This window comes from Grus americana, chromosome 15 (genome assembly GCF_028858705.1).
Source record: "Grus americana isolate bGruAme1 chromosome 15, bGruAme1.mat, whole genome shotgun sequence".
Taxonomy (NCBI): Eukaryota; Metazoa; Chordata; class Aves; order Gruiformes; family Gruidae; genus Grus; species Grus americana.
The window spans coordinates 6,914,573-6,926,822 of NC_072866.1; the positions used below are offsets into that span (position 1 = coordinate 6,914,573).

The following is a 12,250-nucleotide window of genomic DNA, read 5'->3' on the forward strand; positions in this document are numbered from 1 at the left end:
TAAAACATGGTGTACTGGGGAAAATGAGCTTAAATCTGCACCTGACAGTCAGACTTTCTACATCATGCCAAGAATACTGCTTTAAGGATAATTCGTGGCCAGGAAGTTCCCTTTTTTGTTTGAAACTGTTTTGTGGTTCCTTTATCTTTCTGATGCCTCAGAACTTTTGCAGCCTTTTGTCTTGTCTCCTCTGTTTTCTGTACAAGATCTTTTTAGACTTGGACATTGAGTCAGGTTCAGCATCTTGCCCTGCGTTACTAATGGTCAGAGATGGAATGAATGCACAGCCTCAAGCCGTCTTCTCATTCTGACTGGGATGAAAATGAACTTGACAGAAATGCAATGCTGTATTAGTCCACTCTTAGTCGCTGTGAATATATAAGTGCAGCCATTTGAACAGTCCTTTAATAGGTAAATCCACATCTTTATCATTAAGAATTCATTGCAGCATAGTTATATAAATAAGTGAAATGGCATCAATATATATGTGTTTATCACAGTAACTCTTGTCTAAGTAAAGATGCAGAATTTGGAGATTAGGTGTCGAAGAATAAAGATATCAAACTGCTTGGTTTGTTTCTATGTCAAGGCAAGAGTTCACTGGAATTGCATGGATGCAGCTGTCTGGTAGGGGGGAAGAAATTGCATCCCTAAATGTGTTTTTATGCTGCCACGTTAAAGCTTGTGTCAAGATAAAAGCTGTATTGACACTTCCTGATGATCTTTTTGAATATGTGATGCATACAACTGGGAATGCCAGCTAACTGCTTATGTGAGTGTATTCCCTGAAAATTCTGTTGAACTTTAAGCTGGTAACTTTTATCACTCAAATAAGGAGAGGTGGTAAGAGCTGCAACACCTGGAGTTGCAACTGTCCACTGGCAAAATTAGAAGAAAGGTTTTGGACAAGTTATCATACACAGTTAAAGCAGTTGAGCTGATGGGGAATAACTCAGTCTGGTTGGATGGTGTTTAGTTGTGTGTCTGTTTTTAGTTCAAGGATTCTACCAACAGCTTATCTACAAACATGTCTAGGTCTTAAAATTATTAGTGCTTTTTCTTAAATCCAGTTCTCTAAAATGGATTTCTCTCTAAATGGAGGTGAAATGTTTAGATTATCAAATGCCTTACTATTCAAGCTTAGATTATGAGATCTTTTGAAATACGTTGAAGGCTTTTGCCTGTCCTCAGAGACTCATTCTACAAAGCTGAGAAATGTTGTGCTTGTTTAATGGAAAATACTGATCTCATCATTCCATCCTCACTGTCTTGCCCCCAAATAAAGGTTTATATTTCACATAGGCTACAGTATAATTTTTTTGGCCTGTTTGGATGACCGATAAGGACAGAGGAATACTCAGGCTCTGTTTCCTAGTTACACGTCATTTTTCTCAGCTTTAGTATACAATAAACATTGTGACACAGGATGGGAAAACAAGCTGTTGTTTTATTGCAGAAATAAATTTTGACTTTAAGTTAATTGGATGAAGACATCTTTGTGTAAATTTGTCCTCATTTTGGGGTCATTTATTTGAAGCAGATTTAGGCTGCTGAAAAGCTTAGAAAAATGTCTAAAACAACAAGGTACACTTAAAACTTATGTAGATTAAATGAGTACTATGAACAGTTGTATTGACCCAGTTGTCTGAGCTAAGCTGGTTGCAGGAGTTAATGTGATTGGCACGGGAGCAAAGAGTATAATTTATTCTAGCCTCTTGCCAGAAAACTTATTAAAACAATTGTTACAAAATTTGGAGAGGAGGTTCATTTTAGTACAGTCATTAATAGTAGTACTTCCTGAGGCTTCCTACCTCTGCTGCTCTCCCAAAATGGGTCAGTTATTCCCAGGAAACATTTCGCTCTTTAATTCAACAACCTGGCTCTTGTCAATGATTTAAATGGGCTGTAAACATGACTTACTTTGTGAGACTTCTATAGGAAGTCAAAGCAATAGAAGAAAAGTTTGCAAGAAGCTAAGAAGTTAACTGAAATCTGAGCTACCTCAGTGTATGTACCAGCATCAGCGTCCCCACAAGCTCTTTTTGGAAAGCTGTAGTTGTTGCAGTAATATTTCAAATATATCAACTTCACCCTTTTACTAAAGGGCTGGGAAGGATTGTGTTGATCTGGTAGTAGTGACTAAACTGGGGATTATGGAAAAGTTGATTACACGATTATGCTAACTTGCTCTTTATTTCCAGCTGCTGTTTGAAATTGCATGTTGATGGATAAATGAGCCAAGTCAGACTATATCACCACTACAGAGACAGAGCTTGTTGCTCTCCCGCAACAGCTAGAGCTACCAGAAGTAAAAGAGTTTCTGAAGGAGAAGAGAGGCAGAACCACCATAACGTCTTAGAGAAAAGAACTTCAAGTCAGCAGAGGGAGGTAGGGCCTACAAAGGACAAAAGTAGTCTCTTTTCCTAAGAGAACCTGGTTCTAATGATAATATGGGTGTGCACACACTTTTCCTGCCCTGAAAAACTGAAAACACTCTGCTGAGGGAAAATGACTTACATCATTCCTCCCTTAAATAAAGGCAGTAAAGAAGCCAATAGACTATGCAATAACAATCAGACTTACTCCTGGCTATTGTTTGTGAACTAAAATTACTGTACTCACACTTATCCCACATGCTTTACTCCTCTGACACATTCTGATAGACTACTAATTAATACTATAATGTTGTCAATATACTATTAAGTCTAGTACGTAAGGTCTTTGAAATTACATATTGCTGAGAAGGGGAAAAAGGAGCCAAAGTCGTCTCAGTGGATGATGACATGTACTTCCGTCAAATTCTGATAGTTTAGAGACAGAAGTTGTTTGTAGGTGAGTATGCCTTACCACCAAATGCAGCATTTTGCTGCCCCCTCGCCCCCAGTCCTCTTGATGTCCCTGTTCAGGCTAAGAGAGGTGGAGAGGAAGAGCTGGAAGATGATTCTTCAGTGTCTCATCAGTGAGGGGATCTCTCACAGCAGCATGAATTCACTCAGAGATTGTATAGTCCTTTATTGATGCTCATTTGTGTGAGGATTTCAATTTTTCTTTTTGGAGTAGATTTCTGTATCCCTGTTTTTCTGACCTGTCCCAAAGGCTAGAAACGCTTTTATTCAGTAAAAGATGAGGTTCTCAGGTAATACTATTCCAATATTAGGATTCTAAAAACCTTTCCATGTTTAAAAGATTCATAATAAAATCACAAGAGTTGGCAAGACCACACATGCTGCTAGTGCTCCTTTGACTCTGTTTTGCATCTTGTCTTAGATTAGGTGTAGGAAGGATGCAACTTTATATTACTTGTCATTGCAACAGATTTTATGCAGTTGGTAAAGCAGAGTTCCTCATGTAATTTTTGTCACACATCAGGGTGATATGAGTAATAACATGCACAGGAAATACTACTCATTAACATCTACTAAACAGCTTTGGAGGTGGATTCCTCAGCAGGGAGATGGCATGCTTAGGACAACCTGTTTGAGTAGTGGGTAGGACCGGTGACATACAGAGATAAGGCTTGCTTTTTGAGTATGCGACAGTGAGTATATTCACTGGGGTTTTTTGGTGGCTAGCATTCAGAGTTTCAGTTTCAACAACTGTCCTTCCTAAAATTTCTTAAAGTCAGAAGGTAGAAGGAAAGTCTCTGCAGAATGGCCAAAGTGGAAATAATAGAAAATTCTGTCAGCCTCTTATCTAATCTTCTAGTTTCTTAAAGGAGATTACTTAAATTTCTAATTGCCCTTATCCTCTGCTTTTATGTAGTTAGGGTTTTTCAGGATGTGGAAATTAAGCTTGATTTTTTTGTTTGTTTGGTTTTGTTTTAAGGCTTTAGAAAAATCACAAGAAGATGGTAATCCTTTCACGTAGGCTGGTAAAATTGAGCAGAATCTTGATCCTCTGAGATTTAAAACCTTTCTCACATAAACCATTACAGGGACTTTCTGTTGCGATTTTAAAACATGCAGTTCAGGAAGAGCTGCTTTTCTTTTTCTACCAAAACAATTCTCTGAGTTAATTTTGAGGAAAACTTTAGGCCTTTCTCAACTTGTTTAAACTATAGAGAAAGTACTAAAAAGGAGAAAATATGACAAGAAGCTCAAAAAAAATACTCATCTGCAAGAGGCAATAAGGTGTTTTTAAATACCTGAAAATGGCTTTGCAAAATTTTCCTACCAGTTCTGGGCCCTTGCAAACCCAATTGCAAATCATTTACATAGTTTTGCTTTAGGATAATATTCTGAAGGTGGAAATTCAATTTTAGGTGGCTAAAAGTGAACAAATACCCTAATACTTCTGCAACAAACTGGAGGTGGGAAGGAATATATCCTCGTTGGGAGGGAAGCATCTCTCTTAGTAACCCTTACTAACAAGTACTAATTGACAAATCATGGTTAAGGTGAGAACTTCAACAGTTTTTGAAGATATGTGAGGATGAGTACATTTACCCTTGGCTTTTATGAACTACAAGAGGGTTTTTGCCAGGGAATAAAAATTAAAATAAATAAATATAAAAAAAAAACACCACTCAAGAAATCACCAATGCAGTTGACAGTTGAACAAAAAAGCTACTGTTTCCCATTATTATTTCTTAGAATACCTTTTATTGGCCATACTAAATAGAGGAGGTTTTTTTTTTTTCTTTGTAATGTTGCTTCATTCTCTGGTCTTGTTAGTCAGAGTCTAGGAGTGTTGTGACTCACTGTTGATTCAGCGTGTGAAATGGTTTGGTGTTTTGTTATTGGTTTCTATTTAAGATCTTTATCCTCTTTTTCTGGGGACTGAGAGCGCAGCATCGCAGATGTAGGTAACTGTTGTTCAGGTGCACCTTGACTGGCATGTTGTTCAGTGGAGTTAACTGTCTTTTAGGTGTGCGTCCATCATGGGACAGGAGAAATTGCACAAGTGGTGGTTGTAGCACATCTGGTGAGGGGCGGCTGCCAATGAGTAAGAACAAAAGCATCAATAACAAGACCTCAAAGTAGATTCAAAATTGTGCTGGTCTACCACCTGAATGTTTCAGATTTGGTGAAACTGCTGGCTTCTAGCTCTAAGGGGAGGCTTAGGATCCGATAAAGAAGCAGTTCCTTCTCTAACCTGCCCAGCAAAACACCATAAAAAAAATCTAGCTGGACAGTCATAATCTAACCTTGTATTTCCAGTATTTGTTACCTTATTTGATACATCTGTTAATCTATATAAATACAGTTTGGGGTATGTTATGATTTGGGAATACTTCCTTGGCACATCTTATGATTTCTGTCTGATATTCTAAAGTTAAATGAAATGAGTATGTTACAGAGGGATTGTCTTTAAATGTGAGATTTACCTGTTGCTTATTAGCTAACACATCCCTCCCCAATTAGTTAAACCAATGGCATTGCAAGTAGTAACTGTGGTGAGGATTACAACTTAGGATAGAGGCTTGGCTAAAGGTAGAGCAACTGGCTTGCTTCTACCTCTTTTTGTAGAGGCTGTGTGGAAAATGAAAAATCACGAATAGTAGAATGAACTCTGCCTTTTTCTATCCATTATTCCTATTTCTCAAAAAGGTCCCAACAAGCAAAATGAGAATTGTTAGATGCAGGGGGCAGTAACCTGAGAAATGAGCACATCTTGCTGAATGCTTGCAAGACAAGAATGAAAAGGAGCAAGTTCCTGAAGTTCACTGTGTGTGATTATTTTGTTCCTACCTCCTGGTAACTCTGGCCATCACCTTTTTGCACTCTCCCATAAGATGGCAGAGTGGAGGTACTTTACCTATGGCCTAAATGGTTCTCACATTGCTGACAGTGATACATGTTAAGAGCCATTTAAATGTTTCAGAGTGACTTCAAGAATTTATACCAAAACTGTTGGCTACTTGATGTATAATTTTGGTAAAACAGAAGAGTCTGCTGCAAAATTTGAAGTTAGCATCTTGGGGTCTTATTTTCTGAATAACCACCTTGGGAAGTTTTTACATACATTTCTAGTGGATGAGAGTTAAAAAAGTTTCTTACATTAAAAAAAAAAAAAAAAGCTCAAGTGTCTTAAAAGAATACAGTAGTTTCCAGAATCTTTAACAAGACAGACATATAATGTTCCATATGCGCTAACAACCTTTTGAATGTTTAGGATTGCTCACATCTCTCAAACCAAAGCCATTTTCTCCAGTATGCATAGGCATGCATTTTTCATAGGTCATACCATAAGCTCAAAATAAAGTCCCCTTGCTTTGTCTGACTGGTCACAGACTCATAGAATCATTGAATGGTTTGGGTTGGAAGGGACCTTAAAGATCATCTAGTTCCAACCCCCCTGCTGCGGGCAGGGACACCCTCCACTAGACCATGTTGCCCAAAGCCTCATCCAGCCTGGTCTTAAACACTTCCAGGGATGGGGCAGCCACAACCTCTCTGGGCAACCTGTTCCAGTGCCTCACCACTCTAACAGGAAAGAATTTCTTTCTAACATCTAATCTAAATTGACCTTCCTTCAGCTTGAACCCATTCCCCCTTGTCCTGTCACTACACTGCCTGATAAACAGCCCCTCACCATCTTTCCTGAAGGCCCCTTCAGGTACTGGTAAGCCGCAATTAGATCTCCCTGGATCTCCCCTCTTTTCTCCAGGCTGAACAATCCCAACTCTCTCAGCCTGTCCTCATAGGAGAGGTGCTCCATCCCTCTGATCAGCTTTGTGGCCCTCCTCTGGACTCGCTCCAACAGCTCCATGTCTCTCCTGTACTGGGGCCCCCAGAGCTGGACGCAGTACTCCAGGTGGGGTCTCACAAGAGCGGAGTAGAGGGGCAGGATCACCTCCCTCAACCTGATGGTCATGCCTCTTTTGATGCAGCCAAGGACACGGTTGGCTTTCTGGGCTGCAAGCGCACACTGCCGGCTCACGTTGAGCTTCTCATCAATCAATACCCCCAAGTCCTTCTCATCAGGGCTGCTTTCAATCCATTCCTCGCCCAGCCTATAGCTGTGCTTGGGATTGCGCTGACCCACGTGCAGGACCTTGCACTTGGCCTTGTTGAACTTCATGCGGTTCGCACAGGCCCACCTCTCCAGCCTGTCCAGGTCCCTCTGGATGGCATCCCTTCCCTCCAGCGTGTCGACCACACCACACAGCTTGGTGTCATCAGCAAACTTGCTGAGGGTGCGCTCGATCCCATTGTCCGTGTCGCTCACAAAGATGTTGAACAGTGCCGGTCCCAGTACCCACCCCTGAGGAACACCACTCATCGCCGTTCTTCACTTGGACATTGAGCTGTTGACCACAACTCTTTGAGTGTGACCATCCAGCCAATTCCTTATCCACCGAGTGGTCCATCCATCAAATCCATGTCTCTCTAATTTAGACACAAGGATGTCATGCGGGACAGTGTCAAATGCCTTGCACAAGTCCAGGTAGATGCTGTCAGTTGCCCTTCCCTTATCCACCGATGCTGTAACCCCATCATAGAAGGCCACCAAGTTTGTCAGGCGTGATTTGCCCTTAGTGAAGCCATGTTGGCTGTCACCAGTCACCTCCTTATTTTCCATGTACCTGAGCATAGTCTCCAGGAGGGTCTGCTCCATAATCTTGCCAGGCACAGAGGTGAGACTGACTGGCCTGTAGTTCCCTGGGTCTTCCTTTTTACCCTTCTTAAAAATGGGGGTTATGTTCCCCCTCTTCCAGTCAGCGGGAACTTCGCTGGACTGCCAGGACTTCTCAAATATGATGGCAAGTGGCCTGGCCGCTTCATCCACCAATTCCTTCAAGACCCGCGGATGCAACTCATCAGGTCCCATGGACTTGTGCACCTTCAGGTTCCTTAGATATTCTCGAACCTGATCTTCTCCTACAGTGGGCGGTTCTGCATTCTCCCAGTCCCTGCCTTCTGCAACCTGGGCAGTGTGGCTCAAACATTTGCCAGTGAAGACTGAGGCAAATAAGTCTCATTGAGTACCTCAGCCTTCTCCATATCCTGGGTAACCAGGTCACCCGTTTCATTCTGGAGGGGACCCACATTTTCCCTCATCCTCCTTTTATCACTGACATACCTATAGAAGCTTTTCTTGTTATCCTTGACATCCCTGGCCAGACTAATTTCTATCAGGGCTTTGGCTTTCCTAACCTGATCCCTGGCTGCTTGGACAGTTTCTCTGTATTCTTCCCAGGCTACCTGCCCTTGCTTCCACCCTCTGTAGGCTTCCTTTTTTTGTTTGACTTTGTCCAGGAGTTCCTTGTTAATCCACAGGTGCCTCTTGGTGTTTTTGCTTAACTTCTTTGTTGGGATGCGTCGCTCCTGAGCTTGGAGGAGGTGACCCTTGAATATTAGCCAGCTGTCTTGGGCCCCTCTTCCTTCCAGGGCTTTGTCCCATGATATTCTACCAAGTAGATCTCTGAAGAGGCCAAAGTCTGCTCTCCTGTTTTCCCTGAACTGCTGAATTTTTCCCCTGTAGGGGTCTATACAAATGCTGTGGGCATGCCAATTTGAAAGGGCCACAGAAGTTGCATTGTGTACTTGATACCAAAAGAAGAACTTAGATTTGCAGCCTGAGATGAGAGGAAAACTGGGAGGTGGGATGCCAGGGGGACAGGCCCTTTCTAGAGAGTACTATAATTGTTTTAAGAGGGATGTGTTGGGGGCAAGGGTGTAAAACTGAAGTGCAATGAACTTGTTTTCACACTGTTCCTGGGAAGGGTGAAATCCTGGACACCATTGTACTCCTGAGGACCTGCATACAAAGTGCCATGGGGATGCTACAGGACCAAAATGAAGATCTTAGTCAAAGCAGAAAGCGAATTAAGATTCTCCTTGGCCTTCTGTCCCAAGAGGATGACTTGAAAGGTATGTGCTCCCTGGCTGCTGTTCCATTTTGGGCTTCTCTCTGATAAGAAAGTTGAAACCCTTTATTAACTTATGTAACTATTTCTTGTTTCAGGTATCAAAGTTTTGAGGTTTTTAGAGAGAAGACTTCCAAGTCATACAAAGAACCAAAATAATAGCTAATTTGACAGGAGAGTCCAAGAGAAAAAAAAACATCAGTATATAGCATTTTATATGTAAATCTTGACCTTTATTCAATATATCAGTTACTTAACTGATACTATAAAAAACTATAAAAAACATATGTCATATCTAAGAATATCAGATTTAACTGTCCACAGCCACACTTGTATTTAAGTCATACTCTTTCTACACCACATGCATATTATCCTATGCAAATCCTGTTGCTGGTGTGAGAAGGGTGTAACTTAATTCCAAAGTTCTTGGGAACAAGATGTGAGCGGCTTTTGCTTTGCTGCTTCTGCATCATGCAGTTCACTTGAATTTGCTTATCACAGTTTATCAGCTTCAAGGCTTTCCTGCGAAAGTGCTGTTTGCAACCACTGTCTGCTAGATAACTTGTAATTCTTACGTAGCTGCCAAAATGCTTTAGAGGAAAATGTCTTGCTTGGCTCGGCTAAATTTTGGTTGAAATAGGTCTTGCAAACTTATTTGTGAGTTCCTGAACAGATCTTTGTATTAGATGTTGGGTGGGGGGGTGGAACAGGGGATAGGACTTGTCAAATTCTTTAAAACCACAGATCTCTCTGAACCACAGTCTTGGAGCTAAGCTTCCTCTGTTTTGGGTTTGGGGTTTTTTTGTGTTTGTTTTTTTTCTTTGAATCTGAAAAGAAAATCAGACCTGTTATGGGAAATCAGATCTGAGTCTTCTATAGCTGCATTTAGATTAGTTCACATTGAGTACACAGTGTGTGTGTTATCCTGGCATCAGCAGGCTTCACCTTTGCTTTCGCTTAATAAGACTTTGGATAGATCATCAGCCTGTCCCTTAGTTCACGCTTTTCAAATATATTTTTATCAAACAATTAATGGTGCCCTTGTGAAGCTTAGTTCATGTTTGTAAAGCACTTTGACGTTGATGCTAACAATCTTTTTAATTACATGTCTTAAAGGAATGTTGTTAAAATTATCATTCCAGTGTTATTGCTTGCACCAAGGAATGTAGTTCTCGGTGAGTACCTGTAACTTTGAAAGTCACTGCAAAAAAAATTTGTTTTTTCATTTGTACCATAACTCTGAGTCATCTGAACAACTTCCAAATGCTAAGAAAAAAAGTCTTTTCCTATCTTGTAGGATTGTTTGATTTAAGTTTTGGTCATAATTTGCAATGGTTCACAATTACTCAGTCTGATTAGTTTGTGGTAAGAGTTTTGATGTTTGAAAAGAAGCCTGGTTTCTTTGTAATTTAAAAAAAAAGAAGAAGAAAAACTCCAGTATTTCTAGAATATTTTCCATCCTTCCTGCTTCATACTAATGGTAGTAAGGAAATTATTTATCCTCTAAGAAGTCAAACTGAATGTGTGAGTCAGTCTTAGAATGTTGAAACTGTTCTAAGAGTCATACAGGGTAAAAGAAGTATGAAACTTAAAGTAAAAAATTCATAGGAAAAGCAAGATAATGCCTTAAATTCAGCCATTTGCCTTAAATTCAGCCATAGCAGTATGATGTACAGGCCATCTCTGCAAAAGCATCAGGTTGCCCAATTATTTTGGGGGAAAAAAAAATCCGCAAAAATGACACAGTTTAAGACATTACAGTACAAAACCAGAGTTACTAGAAAGGAACATGTGAACACTTTTCATCTGCTTCAGTGGCGGTCAGATGTCTTAGCTTAAAGTGACAGGAAATGTATTTTGAAATAATGTGGAAGGGTTGGTGTAGGTGAGTAGCTCTCAGACATTCCCTTTTGCTGTCTCTGAGTTGGGCCTGTGACAGACTTCCCTCTCATAGGGCAAAGGAGGGAAGTGTTAAGTGTTGCTAAGCATGAAGAAATCTTCAACTGCTTGAGCTTGATAAGTAACAGTACTGAAAATATGGCATCTATGAGCATAAGAACCCACAATAAAGTTCAAATCCAATATATAACTGTTCATCAGAATAACTGAACAATCCCACTTATCAGTCTGTTGCACAGAGTATCTGTATGCTATTCTGTACAGTTTTTCATGTGGAGCCTTGTCTTTAGAAAAAGATTTCTCAGGAAGCAGCTGAGAACAACTGGAGTGGGAACAGGAAGTCTGTATACAGAAAGAAATAAAAAAAATCCTTGTAAAGCTTTTTTTAGATATTCCAAAATGAAGAACCAAAAGTGGCCAGCAGTCTAGCTCCTGTAAGGCACTATTAGCAATGAGACTTAACCAAGACTCACTCATTATGTATGTATTAGAACAATAATTTAAAGATTATCCTGAGTGAATGTATCTGAGGGAAACTAGTCTGTTGATTTTCAGTATTTTCAAGAAAACAAATGCAGAAGTCACCCTAGCCTGGTGTTAGAATGTACCCCTGTCTGTTGGCAGGATTTCCTCAGCTCCCTGGTGGATAATGTATCATTCATTCTGGCAGTTGAATTTTCTGGATAGTCCCATGATGAACCTTATTAATGTGTAATTCAAGCCCTGAAACACTTAATGCTGTATTCTTTCTTAATTCCTTACTGACTCTGAGCTGGATGACCAGAAGCTGATTCAAGAACTTCTCATTCTCCACCACTATATTGCACAGATGTCCCTGATGACACTGAAACTGAGTTGTACTAGGTTCTGTACAGACATGAATTAAGAGTCGAACCCTGTTACAAAGAGTTTACAGTCTGCAGTGATGACTTGCGTGTAGGGTAGCGTGTGTGACTTGAGTGTAAGGTAGTGGCATCATTTCTGTATTAAAGATGAGGAAAGCATATCACAGGATGATTGCTCAAAATTGTACATAAAGTCTGTGGATGACTCAAGAACTGAACGCAAAGCAAGTGCCTTTACTGGTGACTGATCTGTATTTCCAATAGTGAGAGAGATTATATGTAATATCCGATGTTAAAATACGTCTTCTAGACAAGATTTTTTTTCTAGTATGTATGAGGAAACTCTTCCATGTAATGCTATTCCTTAGAATGGTGTGCTATGATGAGTAAATAGATGTTTTGAGAAAAGCAATAGGAGAGACTCAGAATGTTTGTTCAGCCGGTCTGAATGAGAATCATCTGCGATATTGCCTCAGCTGCCAACAAGAGTTGATTGAAGAGCCACTTCCCATCTCCTCTGTAATCTGAAAAGTTCAGAGAAATATTAACGTTGACATGAAGTGATGATCCCAGTCAGTCCAACTACACTTCTGCAGAGCCTCACAGGAATAGTAGCTGAGAAGTCTTCATACCTGTATGGTCATTTATGTCTCTTTCCTGTGCAGACTGTATTTCATGTCATATGCAGGGAAAA

At 40.3% G+C, this 12,250-nt stretch overlaps 1 protein-coding gene across 1 annotated transcript in view; it reads left to right on the forward strand.

The window, feature by feature from the left end:
* CLEC16A (C-type lectin domain containing 16A) overlaps positions 1–9,456 on the forward strand; it is a 96,416-nt gene extending 86,960 nt beyond the window's left edge. The window contains exons 25-28 of the transcript XR_008579403.1: positions 207–411; positions 2,202–2,388; positions 8,669–8,816; positions 8,911–9,456. The gene's annotated coding sequence lies outside the window, so the exon portion shown is untranslated. The remainder of the gene's footprint in view (positions 1–206; positions 412–2,201; positions 2,389–8,668; positions 8,817–8,910) is intronic.
* The last annotated feature ends 2,794 nt before the right edge of the window (positions 9,457–12,250 follow it).